Consider the following 16,501-nt stretch of genomic DNA (forward strand, 5'->3'; position numbering starts at 1 on the left):
GCTATAATTTTAAAACCAAAAGGCCTCGATCTGCAAAGAAACTTTCCACTTTTCTTGTGAAAACTTTACGCTGGCAAGATTTTTGCATGAAATATACCACCATTAATTCCGCTACTTGAAATGCCAAAAAGTACACACGCCTGTTGCGGGGGTAGCTGCCCTCAAAGAGCGACGCCTGACGTGCGTGCCACGCCTCAAGTATATACGCTCTAACTAAATTAAGTAAGACCCGACCCGGTATCCTTCCTTCAACGCCCCCGCTCGCAACTTTATTTTGCTCAAAACTCCCCCTGCGAGTAAACATCATCCAGAGAGCAGAAAACGGCGCTACACGACGAATTCGCGTGAAAGAAAGAAAAGGGATGATGTTTTACTCGCACTCAACGGCCTTTTCGGATCCTTTTCACGCCGCTCTTTTTGCTCTCGCTTGGCACCAAAGCGTCACTTGTCTGTTTTGTACCATATATTTTATCTCTCTCTCTCTCTCGCTTTCGTCGCGTGCGTGTCTCGCAAAAACGGAAAACCGCCGTGATTGTCACCGGATTACGACCCTTTTTCTCTATTCCTCTCTTGAGACGTTTCATTTATCTTCGCTTAAAAACAAGTTGACAAAATTTGATGTACGACCGAACTGTCTCAATTGTTGCTTTTTGAAATATATTTGTACAGAACACATCAGGAGTTTTGCTGGATTTGTGTTGCGGCTACCCAGTCTTGTTTTTGTATTTTTATGCGAGCGGCCGTGTGTTTTATTGTTCTTTTTTCGCTGACGCTAAAAGCTAAAAGTCAGATAATATTGCGAAATATGTTCGCTCTCGTCGCTGCGGTTGTGGGTATTACACGCAGAATTTCACGCTCAGTTTGGCTGCAGCACACGCTTGAAACAAACGACTTTTTTTGAACATGCAAATAACAACAAAGAGAGGGAATAGCCTTTTTCAGCGAGCGGTATGCGCGTTTGTGAAATAAAACACGAGCATAAGCGGAGGAATACATAATAAACCATTTTTATGGTTTCCTTTGAATTGAGAAATATGAGATTGTTGCGTGACTTTTAAAGTAGGAAGTAAGTCTCAATGAAGGTTTCTCTTATATTATGTAGTTTTTGTTTTACAAGTTATTGACTATTATTTGGGGGAAAAATGTTTTAGAAGAACCTTATTCCATAGAGTTTTGACAATTATTAATTCTTTATCAGATTGATTTTGTGAAAAGCAGAAAGATGATGTTGGGCATGAGTCCAACAAAAATATTATTTTTGTTAACAATTTTTGTTTACGATATTAAAGTATTTGTTAATAAGTTCTTAATCAATTTAAACCCTATTTATTGTAAAGAACAAAAGATATATAATTAATTCGTTGCATGGATTATAAAGCAGATTTGCAATAACACGCTTGTTTTATGCCATAACACATTTCTTTGAATTCATATTCTTTATTCATCTCTCCTCTGTAATAATAAACTCTTGACCAGAAGCCACATTTTTTAATCAACCGCTGGACCACCGTATAGGTCAAAAGCCTGTTGCTTTTCGCCTGGCCAACTTTATTTCCAGGAACAGAGTCGCGCGGTCACTTTGCAAAGCGAAGCCCTTTTAATAAACGCCTTCTACTTCTTGCTTGATAAAAGTCCTGCGATGAAAACCAGTCCACCCACGTATCTTTTCAGACCTAGCTGCTCATTCACAGCAAAAATGTGGGGGAAATAAAAAAAATGGCAAATATAAACGCCACCAAAACTGAGGGCAAACACGTCATTACCAGACGCTCAGGAGTTTCGCGCTTGGCCGGCTTCGGTTTAAAAAAGCAGCGGAGTAGATGATGTTTGCGGTTAAATACATAAAATAACGAGGAGAGTTGCAAGAGTCGCGTAATTGCCTCTTCTGAATAGAGCAAGTTTGCATCCGTCTCAAAATTGGTGGAGATCCTTTGCTAAATTTAGAAAGACGCTGTCAAAGGCCCAAACTTTTGTTGCCAAACAAAATTTACATGTATTATCTAGTGTGGGAGCTCACATTGTAAAGGCGTAAGCCGAACATAATGACTACTTAAAACTTCAATGTAGGCGTTGCTCTAGTTTGTTGACGAAGGAACGAAAATGTTTCCAAAAAATAAGAGGATTACTTGATGATTGTAAACCTCTGTGAGATATTTTGGTAGCGTAACAGCATAATTTAAATAAGAGAAAACAGATGTAAAAAAAAAAAAAAAATATGTAATTATAATATTTTGAGACTAACCAATTTTGTCATTGTAGATTGAAAAGCAAAATAAAAATGATGAAAGAAATTTTTCGTATAGTTAGATTGCAATTTTCTAATATCTAAAAAATACATTTGCCATCAATTTATTTTTTGCTCGTGCGGAGACAAACATCAATTTCATTTTTACCAAAGGAACTTTTTCTTACGAAAATCTAAAATGAGTGATAACTTTTAGCCTAGGAAAGAATTAAAAGTTGCTGGACTGCTTTCGTAAATTAAAACTAAACCCTCGTCACGTTTCTGTGTACTTTCAAAGGCAAACTAGTCTGCTATGCCTGCACTCGAGATAATTTCAAGCTAAGCCGCTACACAATTACCGAGAGCCAGCCACTCCAACAATGGCGCAATTTGGCACAAACTAGCGCTCGCCGAGTATAAAGTTGCGGACATGCAGAGTATGTATTTGCATTACTACGTACGTACGTACACTCTGGACGTGATTCTAATTCCACCACCGTTGTAAAAGGCAAACACTCTCTTCATTAACTTTTTCCGCGAAACGTTTGCCAAGCTTTCTACTTCTTATCTGCCACAAGCACGTCTCCAGTGCATTATCCCCAAGTACTGTGTGTGTTGAAAACGAGCTTTTCAAACATGCCTTCTTCGTTGAATATGTCTTGAGAGCTTTTTTTGCCGATTTTCTACGTCACGTTTTGTGGCGGATGTATGGTGCTGATTGAGTGACCACCGCAAAAATGTCCAGCTCATGAATCACCGCAAATTTTTTATTCTGAAAAAGCCACCTTTCAGCGGAATGGAGCTTTTAGCTTTTCCTGCCGCTCCCAAAGACGTTTTGCCGGATTAAAATTCCGGTTTAGTGCCAAAGGGGTGTTTTTGCCGTAGTGATTTATGGCGCTGCTTTTATTATCCCCAGGGGTTTATTGAAAAGAGTGTGGGGAGTTACGGCAGTCAATTATGAATGTTATTAATTTTTATAAATTTAATGAGAAAGTTTTATGTTGGGAAAAAACAAACATTACTCTCTTAAGTTTGTAATTGCAATTATGCGAAATGTTCAAGAGTTGCTGCTTGAATAGTTACGGGTATGAAAAGTAGCACACTTTTATCTCCATCCTCGTAAAATGGCGACTTGACTTTATAGAACATTATAAAGTGTTACAGCCCCAACGTGAGGCCAAGAGAGAAGTACCTATACATAATAATTTTGCTGACGTTGAATTAAATTTAAGAAACTTTCTTTGTTTTATTTGGTTACTGCAGATGATCAATAATAAGGTAATAAACAATAAACGTTCAAAAGTTGAGCTAATCTAATTTGATGTCATTTAATTAAGAAATTTATCAGACAGCACAAATTCAATTGATAATAATAAGAGGAAACACTAAAAAAATTTCAGAGAGCAGACAAAAATAAAATAAATCGAAATCAATTAGATATATTTTAACGAGTAAAGTAGTCGGAAAAAGCATAAGAAACTATTTATGAAACATATAAATTGAGTTTTATTTTTTATTTGAATATTAATGTAATTATTAAAAACAACAAAAGTTTTTGTTTTGGTAAACTAGGATTATTTTCAGTAGTTTTGAATTTTGATATTGGTTATACCAAGTTCATGCTGATGCTGCTGCAAACAAAGAGCAGAAAAATGATCCAATTGCAATTGACCTGAGTGTATATTGATTATTAAAAAAAAAACGAAATGAAAATATTTTATTTGTTTTTACGATAAAACGTGTTGTGAATACTCGTCGTGTTGGGGCAATAACACATAAGTAAGCGAGAGAAAAAATTACGCGGCGTAAAAGGGGCGAAATAAGTGAAACAGATGTGTCCAAAGTGTTGACGAGAGTGAAGAAATATGGCCGAAAACGACATTTGAACCCGGCACAAAGTCGTCGGAGCGCGACAAGACCTTATTCCGGGAATAAAAAATGGGTAGTAATTTGGTGCCGAGATAAAAATGCAAACGAGGCTCGTTTAAGCCCGAAATTGAGAGTAATCATTTTCCTACAAAATAAATAAGCGTCCTCGATTCTTTTCTCATGCAAATCAGCCATAATGCATTTTGTTTTCGGCGACGTCGCATGTTCGCGATCAATCTGCTCGGAAGAACAAGAATCTTTCATAAAACCATTTGCATGCGCCTGAGTTGCCGAGCAAAAGTGAGACGCAAATTACGCGGATGACTGGCGAGGAATGTGACGTGGCTGTCCTTTAGCTCGACACAGAGCACGCTGGAAGCACTGCTGTCATTTTCGGTTGACAATCGCTGCCGCCTCTGCAGACTAAATTATTCATGCGCAAGCCGACGAGAGAAGTAAAAGATAACGGGCGCGGTCCTACACATTCAATTGGCGCCACTTGGACTTGCAAAATGATCAAAAGGAATGACGAAAAACGGCGTTGTATTCAGAACTATCAAGTCACTTTTAATGAAATTCTCCATTTCCAACTGGTCCGAAAGAAAGGATATTATTGCAAATTTATTTCAATATTGTTTCCTGGTATATTGCATTATATTTTATTTGTTTTAAAAACTACAGAAAGCTTGTTTTTTTGTTGGATCGTAATCATTGGAAGTAGGTTAACTAACTACATTTTCCTTATTATGTAAAATAAAAAATCAATGATTAATTAATAAGTCACAAAACAAAGCATCCAATTTCAAATTTATATTTATAATTTTTTTCTAAATTATTTAGTTTATATAGATATATTTAGCTACTTTTACTTACAATAATTAGTTGCTATTTGTTGCTATTAATATGCATTTGGGGAGTTATGCGGAAAATTTTGGAATATTTTTTTTTCATTTGAAGAGCCAAATTTGTGTGAAATCAGCCAAAAGTTTTCAAAATTTTATGCTTGATAATTCACATGAACGTTTTCACTTTCATTTTGCTTGAAATAGCATGGTCCGTGTTTATAATATAATTGTCAACTGCGACAAGCAGGTAATAAATCATATGAAACGATTTGTGCTATTTTAAAATTGGCAAAAGCGTGTCGCGTTGAAATTAATTCAGTAAATTCGTTTTGACACGCTTTCTGTCACTGCTATAATTGCCTGTGGGTAATTTTATCTGACACACGTTGCTAAACACGAGCATATTTGTACATAATGCCCCAAACAAAAGCGGACTGTCAGAAACACTTGCGAGTGCCGGCAGGCCTGTGAATAAATCATGGGTTAGTTTTAATATTGATCTTCAGGGGCTTAAAATGTTGCCTCACAGTAATTATTTAAATTTATTTTTTAATTTGAACGTTCATTATAAATGTCATAACTGAAATCAAAATCGGTAGCAATAAATTCAAAATCTTGGGAAGAAAAAGGGGTTCATTAAAAAGGTTGGTATTTATTCTTTGCTTAGTCAACTAATTTAACCAAATAAGCAAGCATCGTTACTTCCAGACCTTTTGGCTAAAAATGAAGAAATTGTTGTGAAAATTCATCTTCTTTCGAATACAAGGATGATACTTTAAGAACGGCGGCAACTCTTTCCTTACTAATGAGTGGCTCTCCCTAGGATCAGCCATCCGCCCACCCACCCACGAGGCATCGGATAATCGATGGTCGCTCTCTTTTTCCGCGTGTCACCATCCTCGTCGACGGCCGGGGAGCGCAGAAATGCAAATTTGCCCACGCACTACTGTACTCGGGGCGACGACAAACCGAGAGCGTCTTTCCACTCTGATAATCTCGCTCGCCCCCCTTTCTTTCTCTTTTCCAGCTGCAGACAAAAGCAAGGAAAAAAGAGCGTTTTTACTCTGCCACCATTTGATCTCGCATCCTCTGCTCTTGTTTTCCCTTTTTCATCCTCTCAACACTTTTTGCTCGATTGGGTTCTGCGCCTATCTTTGGGCCAATTATGGCGGATAATCGCGCGAAAAGACAATGGCCGCCGATTCCGCGAACGTGCACGCTTTCCCAAGGTTTTTTCCTGCTTTGTTCTTGCAATTCGCTCCTCGGTCTATAAATATCACACCGGAAAATAAGTTTTGAAGTGGAAAAAACTTTACTTTTTCAAAAGGGAGCCCACTTTATTTAAAATTTATGAAATCATTGTAAGATTTCAGCACCTCATCCAGTCACATAGGTTTTTTAAGTTTTAATAAAAATAAAATATTTGAGATTTATAAGTCAATCGAGATTTCTTTAAACGATTAATAAATTAATTATTTTCCAATCTCGACTTCTGGGGTTGTGAAAAAAAACTTGTGGTTTATTATCATTTTAAATCACATGCAATAAAAAAAACTCTACTCTAATCTATATAATTTATTAATATAGTAAAAAATGAAACATAAAACCAATACAAAATATAATATTATTATTTTTAATCTGTTAAATTTTACTACGTAGTACATGATATTTTAGTAATATTGTCCCCTCCCCCCTGTTATAGATGAACTATAACATGTCTGTACTTGTATAGATGTATTCTTATTTATTATTTAATTAATTAATGAGGGCCAGACACCATCATGTATTGCTGATTGTGAAATTTCTTTGCAAACATGATTTGGATCATGAATTTATGTATATTGATATTGCAGAGCCAAATTTCAATTTTTTAATCGCAATAATGTTCCATGTTAATTGTTACATTCAATGTCAGTTCCAGTATTTTAAAATGTAACAAGAACTATAATTTATGAGGATTATGTACAACAAAAAATATTATGTAAAATTAAAAAATATGATTGGCTTTGCTGCGCGCACATTGAAGTGCCTATTTTAGATTTATCAAAACTTCCACACAAAATGTGAGAACGGAAAATTTCCCAAAAGTCTTTCGTGCGTTTGCAAATTTACCCAGGCAAATTTGAAGCATTCTCGGAAACGATTACATTTTAATATCATCCTCTCTTGTTTGAATAGTACTTGAGCCGATTCAATCTACTTTTATGGGGCCTCGCGGTACCATGAATATTAACAGTCTCTCGCGTGTGGGCAGATTCCCATGTCAGTGCTGGAAAAATTCTCTCCAAAATCGAATAGGAAAAAACATAAAAACAAAAAATTGGCAGAACTTTTTCAGCAATGAAATCAAACTGCTGCGTGTTAAGTTTTGAGCCAACATGCGAAGTTAATGTGAAACTTGTACAAGCAAACACCGGCGCCCCTGGTATTTGCATATAAATTGAAGGCGGCAAAAAGTAGGTAGGCTTCTTCTCTGTCAACAATAGTGAACGTGTGTGTGTGTGCGGGGCGTATATTTATTTTTCATCAACGCGAAACAAAATACGGCCATACGCGATGGGACCCTTTGGCAGTTCCAGTGAAAATGTCACCAAATTTGTTCCATAACATATACATAGCAGCCTCTCTTGTCCTTTCCCCATTCGTCCACCCTCTGCCCGCTTTCATGTCTTTATCATATCGACTTCCTATCATAAAATGCCAAGATTCCCCACATTTTTCACAAGAACTCGCTTTTATGCGTCGAGGATGAATTTTGCAAAAGAGGAAATTGAAGCAGCACCAAAAATTCACTGACGTTTTAGGTTACGTTTGGAGCTAATTAAATTTGTGGCCTTTGAACTGGGCGTTTCTCAAAGGGCCGTGCGGTTGAGTGCGATTTTTCATCAGGGGCCTTTTACATTTTAATCATCGCGTCCCGAGGGCTGCTGGTTTTTAACGAATTGCTTTAGTTATATTGTTAATTATTTACTATAATGGAAACCGAATTAATTATTTAAAAAAAAGCGTTAACTGTTTTTTAATTCAAATGAAAAATAAAGAAAATGTTTTTATTTCAGTTTCAAAATTTACAGTTACTGAAAGGACATTAAGAAATTTTACAACTTGCAAATATTATTTAGAGATATAAGTGGGGAAATGATGTTTTTTAATAGAAAAAATATGACTCGCCTTTTTAAAACATCATAAAACAAGAAGTATGGAATAAATGACAACTGGTTTGTCCTCTTCCTACATTTACATCATTAAATCTCTTTTAATGGATTTTAATCAGAATTGAGGTAATTTTCATAATTCAAATCAGAAATTGGAAATTTGAATTGTTTTCGTGTTTATTAAAAGTAAGACGACTTAAAAATAATGAATACATAGTCAGCATTTTTGTACCTACCAATAAATTAAGACTGGTTAAAAGGTTTAAAGATTTTTACATCTTTCGGCGTCTTTCGGTTTAGCAAATGGTAAGAGTTGAAGTTCCTCTTCTGGAATAACATGCAGAGGGATTATATTCCTTCTCATATATCAGATATAAATAACTTCAATTTTGGATTACAGGACCTGAGCTTTTAAGGTTGTAAAGCAAAATCTCCCGCAGATATCCAAATCAGCTGCATGTTTCCCGACAGGCAAAATCAATATCGAGCAGAGCTTATCCTCAAAATCCAAATCTCACAAGATGCCGCGGGGGCGTTGAGCCGCGAACAAAAACTCTCGAAGCACAAAATCCCATTCGCGAATCTGTGCTGCTTTTCCTTGGGCCCGTGCGAGCTCCATTTCTTAATAAAACACATAATCCGATTTCGCGTTCCAAGCCACACGCTGACAAGCAAATAAAGAAATACACCTAAAATTCAATTTTTCACCGGCATGACTTGCGTTTCCGAGCAATCTCGCAAGAAGAGAGAGGTGCTAGGCTCTGTCTGAATCCGCCCTCGCGCACTCAATCATTCCCTTCTTTGTCCATGTTCGTCGCGAGTGAGTGTATTTTTTGCTGCTATCGTGAGGTCGCGCACCAGTCACTTTTGAGATTTAACCCTCTTGACGACGTGTCGCGTCGCCTGATAGCAAAGGGAGAGAAAAACGCAAATTTTTCTCCTCACCGAATGTTTTACTGCCGGATTCGGTGACTGCGGGAAAGACATTCACCAAAAGAGAAGACGTTCTTCTTCTCTCACTGAAAGTTTTGTGAGATAGAAAAAACTAAAACTTTATCAAACTGCTAAAAATATGGAATACTCATTTTTTTTACTTTTAATTTTAATTCTACTCTCTAAAAGAGAAGTATAGCTTAAAAATTTTAAAGAATTTTAAATTTTGAAATAATGGAGATTTTTAAAATGCATAAAATTTATTCAATCATATTAGAAAATATCTTCTTCTGTTGAGAAAAACAGGTTGCAAGATTTGCAATTAAAAAAATGTAAGAATTATATAAAAAAAAATGACAATTTCATCAAAATTGATAGGGGAGCCCACGCAAAATTAAAATTCATTGAGGATTATCTAATAGCCTAGCCTGGGCCAGGCTTTAAACCTCCTTGTAATTTTAATGGTGGGTTAAGTAAACTTGGGGTCTAGGCCCTGGGCCACGTTAGGCTTTTGAATCACCCTCAATATTTATTATTAATTTTTATTTTCATTTATTCGTCCAAATAATTAAACGGCGCAGTTACATCAAAGAATTAAATTTTTTTTTAAATCATTATATTTTTTTCTTTTGTGCCATAATGTGTAAAAAATAAACAGTAATGATAATAATTGAACTCTTATTAGCAGGAGAGTTTCTGTTTCTGTTTATAATGTATGTTTCATTGACTAGCGCATTATTTTGAAAATTCCATGGTTCAACGGTGCTCTTGTTTTTGCTTTGCAAATTAACCGACGCAACAATTGTATACTTCACACAGCCGCCTCTTTTTGCAAATAATTTAATGAGCAAAAAGTGTGCCGGTGGGGCCAGTAAATAATCCACCCATCGAAGTAGCACTTGGCAGACGAGGGTCTTTTTCCCAACACTGACCAGAAAGAAGAAACGCAGAACAAAGAGAGCTGGCTGGCTGGCCGGGGTTTGTGTACCTTGAGCGGCGGCCAAACGACGTCGCAAACACCACAGAAACTCATTTTGCGTGGGCTAGATTTAGAGTGGAAGTGTGTTGTCCAGGCAGTTCATTGTTGGTGCCGCGAAAAGGGTCACCGCTCTCTCCCCCGCCGTAACAAAAAATGAATAGGCCACGCGCGCTAACAAAGCACGCGCGTTTTGCGAAAATGAGGAAAATGTAAGGGATAAACTACAACGGCAACAAAGAGCGGTCACGATAATAATATTTCATCTCTGCCAAGAACAAAATTCACTGGAGCGATACGAGGCTTGATGTGCAATTCCAAAAAGTCATAAAAAGTGCTGCTTGGATTTTTAGGACTTTTTTGTGTACGATAAATGGAAAAAAATTGCACATTTCCGCGTTTTATATAATTACAGGCAGGGTTTTTTTAATATTATAAAGGGAACTCGGAACTCTTATATTATCTGGCTAAATTAGCTTGGGCTTAGGAAATCAGCTTTCACTCATTGGACATTGTGTTTGAAAATGAATAAAATTTTTTATTTCTTAATTTGCCTTATTTTTTTTATAATACCTATTTATTCATAAATTCCTTATCTTTGAAAAAAAAATGAGAAACAAAAGCTACCAACTAACTCAATTAATTATTAATTAATACAATATCAAGAAATGTCCTCCGTATATTTATTACTAACAATAAGGATATCTTTGAAAAGTGACGCATTGCAGGATTTCCTTTTGAAGTCGCAAAGTGCAATTTCCATTCAACCTTTACGTCATTCCAATAAAACTTGAGGGTTTCATTAACCCATTTTCCGACGCATACAAACAATGCTGAGCGACTTAATGAACTTTAATCACATTAATTGCCTTCCTTTGTTCCTGTTTCGCGCCCCGCATCTCTCACTCAGCCTTCACTTACATATAACGACGCACGACAACACAACACAAGTAAAACTGAAATATTGTGGCAGAACCGCAATCCAATTACGATCGGGAGCTCCATTAGTCGGAAGGGTCCGCCAATTCCTCTTTTAACTCAACGACCGAGGGTTCGTTTATCACCAATGGATCGCATTTCGCGAACAGAAATTAAACCTAGGCAGTGGATCGAGTGCACACCATGTGACCACTACAACTACAAATCATTATTTCTGCAAACGCACAGCGTGTGTTCTGCGGGTAATCCGATATATGTGCTGCGAAATAAATGTGATATTTGAGTTGTCAAACCCAATGCGCGATTAATTATTTGTTGATAAATAATGGCAGCACTGAGGATTGATTTCTGTCACTGCAGACCTCCCGTGAGTGTTTTTCCAGCACATTGATTTAAAATTTGAATCGATTTAACTTTCACAAATTTTGCCTCGGAGAACACTTTATTTGCAACGATATTTGTAATAATTTTATTAAAATTAATTTTTTTCTTTGACCTCAGAAACTTGATCAATTGTCTTTTTTTTCAATGTTAATACGATGTTGATTTGATCCTTATGGCACCTCAATTAACTTAATTGGTATTTAGAATACAAAAATTACAAAATCTTGGGAAGTCTGCTATTGAGTATTAAAAATAAACTTTTCTATGTTAAGAAAGTTCAATAAATCAATTGATAAAAAAGTAAATATGAAAAGAAGCGAGTCGAAGACGTCCGCTGCCAAACTGTTCGCACCAACTTTCCCCTGTTGCTTTTTGGCCCAAGTTTCAGTCAGTGACTCAGGCGCAAACCTCGCCCAGACCTTCACAGACGTTTAAACTAACTTTGCGCACTTCTTGCAATTCGCCTTCCACTCACTTAGACAATCCGGCGTAAAAATGTGCTTGTTTGCGCAGCACGGAGGATTCCTTTCTGACTCTGTTTATTTTTCCCCATCCACCTAAAGAACGAGAGAACGTCTGGCGGTGACGGTCACGTGCTTGCACGAGCTCAATGGAAGTCCAATTTCGCAAAGAGCTTGCTGCGAACCTGAGCCCTCTTAGAAATTCACGATTCACAAGTTGCTCGAGGGCAATCGCGAATTGCCAGCCTTGCAAATTCGCGAAAATCTCATTTTAAAGCTGATTCCGCCTCCCCAGTTGAGCGGTGACGATGCAAGAAAAGGCAATAAAAACCTCTCAATAGAAGCTACTCTATACAAAGCAGATATATTTCATGAAAATTTGTGACTCTTCTCTACGCTTCTTATTCAGCATAGTTTTTTGAATTAACTGATGCCAAGGACCGCGTGTAGAACAATTTTTTTATTTGATAATAAACCACCTTATATTTAATAATCTAATGTTGAAATTTAAAGTAATTTCACTGATTTCACATCTCCTATACAAGGGAAATAAGGAATGAAATCAATTAAACATTCTTTTCCAAAATTGCTTGCAAATGTTCTTAAAATGACAAAAAATGGTAGTATCTTATAGTATCTTAATTTCTTTCAAAATCAATAGTTTGAGTTTAAATTGATTGAAGTGCGAAAAAAAAATCAGTAAATTTTCCTACAGTCATAAATAATTGGCTTCAAATATCAAAATATTTAGTCCACCTCTGACCTGGTAAAAGGCTGAGAGAAAAACTTCAGCGGCCCAGACTATTTAAACTCATGTCGTATGTAGTAATTCACAACTCATTTAATTTGATTTAATTAAATTAAAAACGTTTGATATCGTCATCAAAAAGAAATTCTCTTACTTAGTATGCAAATGCGCACATTTTCCGTTGTAATGAAAAACGACTCTCTCATAACGCGTAATTGCAAAAAAGTCAAAAGCGTCCATTAAAAACGCCCAAGCAGTCCATTAACAGCGTCATTAAGATTCAAAACGTTCATTTTTTCCCCATGCAAAGAGCAGAGAAGACGTCTGGAATTTTATTTGAAATGAATGAATTATTCTGTTTCGCAAAACGCCGCCTCTCGGAAACAACGCTAACGAGCGTTTCGCGTAGTATAATAGCCGTTTTTGCACGGCCGCCTGAATACATTTTGCTTTTTGCCTTGGAGAACGTAGGCAAGGAACAAAATAACACGCGCAGCCATTAGAAACAATTTGCGTAGGGGTGTAAATTGTTGGCAGGCAAACTTTGTTGGCGGCGAACAAACCAGTCTTTATACCTTTCCACGGCAGATGTGTCGTAACTCACACTTTTCCATGGTTTGTACTCGCACCACATATGTATGTATCCGCAGCAAATCTAGGTGTGTATAGTTGATAGTTGGATATGTCAGCCACGTCTGAAACACTCGCGCGCTCCAATTTACTTTTCCCGTTTCGCAAAACAATTTTGACAAGTTAATTGTAGCAAGTCTCTCTCTTTTTAACGAGGAAGGTTAGAGTCACGTCGAGTGTAGTTTTTTTTTCAATGTGTGTCATGAATGAAGCGTTTCTCTTCTTTACAGCAGTTTGTAATGCACTTTTTACTATACTGTCAGTTTTGCGTGACAAACTTGAGAGAAAAATGTCGCAAATTGAATAACTTTCTTTTATGTACACTAGGTTGGGAAATTAGTTTCCTGAAAGGAAGGACAGAATGGGTGACGTTAGAAAAGTGGAGAGAGTACAACGAGAAATAGAATGCAATTTATGCGATATGGCCATTCTAGTATCAAACAAACTTGCAGTGCTGGAAACAAAAGAGTTTGCTAAAGATTATGACCAGGAGGCGTCTTTCAGCACCCAAGTGGAATTACTTGTAATTTTCAAAGTTGCAAATTGCTGATATTTTACAAACGTATTTTGATTATATTTTTCTTTGATCTTTTTTGTACTATTGAAAGTGAAAACATGCAAAATTTTAAATAAAGAGCTGGAATAAATATTCTAGCTTGGCATTGCATAAATAATTGAAAAATGAACATTTCAAAATTGTTACCAATAAATTGTGTCTATATTCGTAGCATATTTTCTTAAAACTATTTAAAATATTTTGCAAACTGCTATTTTTCCAACAATGATGATTTCTTACACTACGCAAGAAATTATTCTAATTCAGTGCCAAGAAGTGGGATCGGAACTGTAACAAACGTTCAAGATGTTCAACACGGGCTATGAAAAATTTGGATTCAATAATCAATATTTCAGGCGTTTGTTTAAAAAAAACCAATAAGGACAATTACCTGTGTTTCTGTTTGGTGATTAAGTTTAAAAAAACCTGCTTCCTCAAATCATTCAGATTTAATTGAAATTAACAATGCATTTTCTCTCATTCCCAAGCCAATTAAATGATTATTCATGAACTTCTGTGCAAGCAAAATGAGTAAAACCACACATTTAAATTTTATGTAAACTTCACTTCTGAAAACTTGTCTGCGCAGACAAAGATTAAAGTTTGGCGCGTCTCCGTCAGAGCCATACAAATTGGCTCAAGCGAGGAAAAATTATCTGCAAGCTCACTCGTGAGAAGTCTAGCGAAAAATTTGCATGTAACAAATCGCTCTGTACGCGCTATAAAAGTTTGAAAAGTTTCAAAGCTTACACAAATGGACAATATATTTCGCTTTTTTTTCCCACTTTTTTACGAGCTTTGGCCTGCGGGGTTAAACACTATTATTCGCACAAAGTCTCACATATTTACAAAGTATTACAAGTCGCACGTGCTCAAAATTTCTCATTTCTGCTTTCAGGTCCAGCAGCTGCGACGGAGAGATGCCCTCGGCGCCACAGTGCTGCGAGGGAGAGACTGCTTGTGTTAATTACACACCTAGGGAATGTGCTCAAGTCGAGTGCCTAACAACACTACTTTTATTGATTCTAGAAAGGAACTATTATATAATATCTATTAACGAATAAAAAACACGAGGTGTTTTCGCCGCGAGATTTCCTCCGACTCGATCCCCTATTGAATTCAAAGAATTCTGAGCCCCGTGCTATGATCTCGCTCTGGTCATAAAGAGTCGAGTCTTTGGAAATCTCACTCAACTCACCCTTCGATAAGATTAATGTTTTAATTGTTTTGGAAAAAAACCAATGGCTCATTATTCTCGTTAAGCTGTTTTTTGTCTCGATCGTTGATGTTTAACGCATTTTGAATGTATAAAAACCGTAAAAAGCTGAAATTCCAATCGCATACCCTTTGAGCCGGGACATGCGATCGCAAATTTCAAGCCAGCTGTTTGTAGACGTATAACGTGTAAATAAAAAAAAACTTGCTTCCATCTGAGAAACAAATTGTAGCATATAAAATATTAAATGTATAATAGGGAGAATGTAATAAAAAAAGTTGAAAGTCTCCTAAGCGTTGAAGATAAAAATATTGTTTTATGTAAAAAAGAATAAATAAAGAACGTGGAACATCAAACGTGATGTTATTTTGTGTATAAATAAAGAGACGGCTCCTCCCCGGAAAAAGAGATGATAGGAGCTCATCTTTTTGTGTCTCAAAATCGATAGACTACTATTTCACTGTTATCAGCAAAACTGACTTAAAATAAAGATGTCTTATCTAATTGGTGGCGGAGAACAGCAACCGAGTGATTTTTTATTTTACAAATAAATAACCCATCAAAGCCTCAAGAATATTACAAGATTTTAAAATGCACATGTTGCAGTATTTAATTGTTTAAATCAACCAAAATACGTTTTTGACAATATTGTGCTCACAATTTTGAAACTTAAGAAATACTCCTTTTGCCGCCTTTCGCACCATAAATAAATATTAATATTATATTCAATTGAGTATTTTATTACAATATAAAAAATATTGTTAAAATATTTAAATAAGATTAAATTTAAATCTGTTTTCAGATGAAAATGAAAACTGATAGAGAGAAGATTTCTTAAACAGTGTTTAAGATACTTATAGAGCCCTTTATTAATTATTTTTAAAAGACGCAAATAAAATTTTATATAAATAAAATCATATTCACATAATTTATAGTTAAACAAAATAATTTTTATAATAAAAAAGTGTTTTGATAGTGTAAACATAAAAAAATTGCTATTTTGTAAAAGAATTTTTTAAAGTTTAAAAAGTATAAGTGGTATAAGTATAAAAATTAACCAAAGCGAAAATATAAAAAATCATTAAAATGTTTTGATTTATAATTATGTTTATCGTCAAGGCTATAGTCGTAGAGCGTTGGGAATGCAAAAAAGAAGCAAGCTAAGCCTATAAAGTTTTCGGAAATATCTGTGGTCCGAACTGTCATAAATCTGACAAACTTTTTCTGTTCCACGCGAGAGCAAAAAGCGTGAAATCTGAACACCACTTTTTCATTTCACGCGAAAAAAAAGTTGACGGGTGGCGCGTGTCGTAAATTAGAGTCTAGCTAGAGACCACACAAAGCGCTAAATTTGGCAGGCCGACCAGTGGAGGAAAAAAGCGCGCAGTTCATTAAACATTATGGAGGAAAACAGAGGCACCGCTGAAGGCAGTAAAAATTTAAGTGCCGCTCTTTGAGCCACTCTCTTGCGCGCTATTGATCTGCGGCAGAAGCAATTTACCTCCTTTTGGCACATCTCGCTTGCTCGCCATATTAATTTCGTATAACAGACCCCAATGACAAAT

General features: G+C 36.1%; 1 protein-coding gene across 1 annotated transcript in view; it reads left to right on the forward strand.

Moving 5' to 3' along the window:
• Positions 1 to 15,454, forward strand: part of LOC132205799 (allatostatin-A receptor-like) — a 33,979-nt gene extending 18,525 nt beyond the window's left edge. Inside the window, exon 3 of the mRNA XM_059635097.1 lies at positions 14,619 to 15,454. The gene's annotated coding sequence lies outside the window, so the exon portion shown is untranslated. The remainder of the gene's footprint in view (positions 1 to 14,618) is intronic.
• Positions 15,455 to 16,501: the final 1,047 nt, after the last annotated feature.

The sequence above is a fragment of the Neocloeon triangulifer genome, unplaced genomic scaffold (genome assembly GCF_031216515.1).
Source record: "Neocloeon triangulifer isolate White Clay Creek 2 clone unplaced genomic scaffold, ASM3121651v1 ptg000001l, whole genome shotgun sequence".
Lineage (NCBI taxonomy): Eukaryota > Metazoa > Arthropoda > Insecta > Ephemeroptera > Baetidae > Neocloeon > Neocloeon triangulifer.